The following is a 4,119-nucleotide window of genomic DNA, read 5'->3' as shown; positions in this document are numbered from 1 at the left end:
TTTGCATATGGGAAAGGAAGGGGACTCATCATCTGTTCAGGACACCAACTCAGCAATCAACATATGGACAAATGATTTACTTTTTAGAGACTTGTCAACGATGAGAATCAAAAGGTATGCTTACAATAATAATGCTGAATATCATGATGAAGTTTCTTATTACATCTATTTAGATATGGACACATTGTTTTGTAGTTGGTGGTGTATAAGGATGATTTTCTTGGGCGTGTAATAGAAAAATGAGTGGGAGAGATTGGAAAGCACCCAGCACTAGGGGAGTACATTGACGGACTAAAATTTTCACAATTGATTATATTCCATAAAAATTTCTCAAATGATAATGTAGAATTCCCATTGTTTGCAATCAAGATATTATCTGGATATCTTGGGGGATATTCCGTCATATGGAATGTAGACAAAGTAATGCTTTTGGAGAAGCAGTTATTGCTGTGAATCTTTAGGCAGTGCCCCCAGAGCATATGCTCTAAGTAGTAAATATTGCTTCGCCTATACCACGTATGGATTAACATGTGGGATAAAGGATCCCAAGATGCTAAGTGAATGTCCAAAAGACTAAGAGTTCTTCCAACTTCATGAGTAGTAGTAAACTCCTATCTCTTGTAATAATTGGTTGTTTGATTAAATACAATGACACTACAAGATATGTTCATTTTTGAAGTAAAATTGTTAATCATGAATCTGTGGGTATCCAAATATTTCCATGTCTTTTTTTCCTTCATCGTCATTCAACATGCTTAATACTTGCATTAGATCTCCTCCATTTATCTTGTTTTTTTTCTCCGATTTAAAATTTTCATTGCTTGATTAATTTCAAATGCTTTGAATTGCTCCTTCTGTGTACAAGCTTCCTATATGTCCACTGATGAAATTCCTCTAAACTGTTAGCTTTCTCTACTCCTCCACCATATATCATATGATTGAAATACCTAGTGCATGCTTGATAATGTGTTTTCTCCGTTCCTTAGGTTGACCATATTGATAAACTACCATACTTGCAAACCAAGAAGTATAATTGTAGATGATATGTTGTAAAAGAATAAAATAATACTTTAATTACAAAATTTCTCACTATATAGTTTTAGAACTAATTCAATGCATATTGAATCAAATACCATATAATGGGAGCTGATGTGTTGATCCATCCACAACAATCATTGATCTCTTGAACTCATCTAGCGCTTTTTGAAAGATATTATAGTCCTTTATAGTCGACACTTTCCAATCACAGAACATAAACATAGTGTCTAAAGATTTCCACACATTGGCTTTACGTGATGTTGCTTGACCATTGTCTTCATGGTCTACTACTACATTATGAACGCACTTCCATCAGCTATATTTTAGGGTCTGCACTAATCGTCTTCTTCCACAAGGAAGGCTATCCTCTGGTGTTGGCAAAGATAAAAACCTTCTTGCTTTAACACCCCCAATGAAAGGTTTATTAGGTACGTCCCTTCCATCCTTAGACCTTTTTTCATCTTGTTCAATCTTTGCATGTCCACTATGTAAACCAATGTTTGATAGAACTTCCTCTTGTGCTTTGATGGATTTAATCTTTGTTGTATTTGGTCATAGAGACCTCACAAAACAAATGTATAAGAAAAAAAAAATCAGTGATTCCATAAAGAGCATGCATTATTGTACAAATGTGGACTCTCAATGGAATATCAAGAACTAACTTGAAGTTTGGGTCTTTCATGTGCCTATCCGGTGCCTTCTTCCAACACCTTTTATCAAGTACCTTTGCACTACTGCACATGCAATATAAGCATGGGATTTTTTAATTGGCACCCTTTGAAACATTGTACATACATTTCAAAGTTTTAAGATCACATGCCATATGCCACTCCACCTTGTATTGTCCCATGCCTTTCACATCTAAGATTTTGCCATTTTTGTGTTCATCATTCCTAATGATCTTGAGTATAGATGTCATATGAAAAACCCAATGTAAAATATCAAAATTCTGTAAGTCGACCTGCAACACATAACTTGGACATAAGGATACAGCGCTCATTGCTTGCTATAGCTAATGCTTTTGTACAAACAAATATATTTAAAAAAACCTCAAAGGATCCCAAAGAGAATATATTATTTTTGGATTGAATAATAAACCATCTATGATCATTTTTTTAATAGATGGATTAAGTGCCCTTTTATCAGTGTGATAGTAACCCTTTCTAACTTTATCTCCTTCACAATTTGATATTCATTAAGATTTAGCACAAATCTGACGATGCCATGACATTTTAGGAGTAACTTCAAACAACTGAACGCCATATGATTGCAAGGCCTCCAAGTCGTAAAAAATATTATTGTATCGATTATAGACCACATCTCCCGTTGGTGTAGTATATGTGTCTTTAATATGAAGCTTAGAGTATCTCTTCATTTACTTGTTTACGTATTTCTTTTACTGAAAAAAGATTTGGCAATAATGATCCTTTTATACTATATCCCTTCATCTTTGCTTGCAAAGTCTTATAAATGGTTGAGTATCCTCTGTGTGATATACTCTCCTCATTAAGTATTGCTTGGATGTTATGTGGACCGAGATGATTCTCTTTGATAAAGTTCTCTCTCTGCTTATTTGTGACCTTCTTAAATTTCTTGTCCTTCATCATTGCTTCTACATATTGACGATTCAAGAGAAGGCTAAAATGTACGCTAGAAGGTTCTGTCGCGTTGAATCTGATTCTTTATCAGGGTACAATAATGATTTGATATCAAATTAAAATGCACAAATTGATATACTTAAACATACATAATAATGATAAAAATAATAATAGGATATTCATAAAAATATTACAATAACAACAATCAATTGAGTAATAGAAAGGAGCTTACTTGAATGCATGCATTCTCTTTTTGACACCACCACCTCCTAGCTTCATTTGTTTAATATGCCTAAGTTTTTCTTAACGTCTATGGAGACCTAATGAGGTATGCTTAAGTATTAATTCATTCCATTTGTTTAATATGCCTAAGTTTTTCTTAACGTCTATGGAGACCTAATGAGGTATGCTTAAGTATTAATTCATTCCTTTGTTTTCCAAGTCCTAAAATGGTTTCCTTGTTGCTTAATAACTTCTGCACACATTGCTCCATAGTTTGCTTCAAATAAATGTTCTTATCAAACAAATCTCTTTCTAATTAAGAACATTGATTGTTGCTTCCAAATGATATGTATATCCAAGGAGCCCATTATAGCCATCTCCAACAAAGTTAAGCATGGATGTCATATCCTTAAATTGGAGTGTGGGGTTTTTAAAAGGGTCTTTAGGATATATCCTCCTATCAATCTATAAGTCTATGTTTTTCTTCCCTTGCATCCTAATCATTTGTTTAGAAGTAATAGACAAAGTATTGGGTTTATTTATCTTACTAAGCACTTTCATGCTCTATGTGTACAGGTTGTATATGTCTCTCCTCTTTCTTTTCCATTCAAATTTTGAGAGATATGCTATTTAGGCCTGTACATATATTTTTAGAGATATGAGCCATTAAACTCTGAAAACTGACTCATTCTTAACGTACATGAGAAGATTAAGTGATTCAAAACTTCAAGGACTCGAAAAGACGAATGCATCTTATATCTTTTAAAAGGAATGGAGAAAAAATACGCCGAACTCAATTTCATCTTATTTTCTAGACTTTATGGATTATCACTCTGTAAGCTAAGTTGGCAGGTCTTACCCAAAGTTGAATCCAAAATTTTCCTAATGTCACCATGAAAGCTTGCTCTAGATAAGAAGATCTCATGAGAGACTCAGCATGACACAAAATGCGCAGCCGTAGCGGGGCTTAATTTTATAGCCCAATGCATTTAAGCCACACTCAGTCCCTACTGGTCTGTAAGGGTCGCCTCTTAGAAACGATTAGTGGATGTAGCGTCCTAGGCTCTCAATTGTGCTTTCAATCCCTGTCAGCTCTCATCTCTTTAAAGCAGCCAAGAGCAGCGCCAGAGGAGATCCACAACCAGTCTTGATTCTAACAAATCAGAGAGCATGTTCATAGCAGTGGTCTTGGCTGCTCTTGGGGTCACGCCGTTGTTTAACTGTTTTAATAAGATGGTTATAGTCTTAATCAATTTCTATC

The sequence above is a fragment of the Cibotium barometz genome, chromosome 53 (assembly GCF_041138505.1).
Source record: "Cibotium barometz isolate CiBa-2024 chromosome 53, ASM4113850v1, whole genome shotgun sequence".
NCBI classification, from domain to species: domain Eukaryota; kingdom Viridiplantae; phylum Streptophyta; class Polypodiopsida; order Cyatheales; family Cibotiaceae; genus Cibotium; species Cibotium barometz.
Note: the sequence above shows the minus strand (reverse complement) of the source record.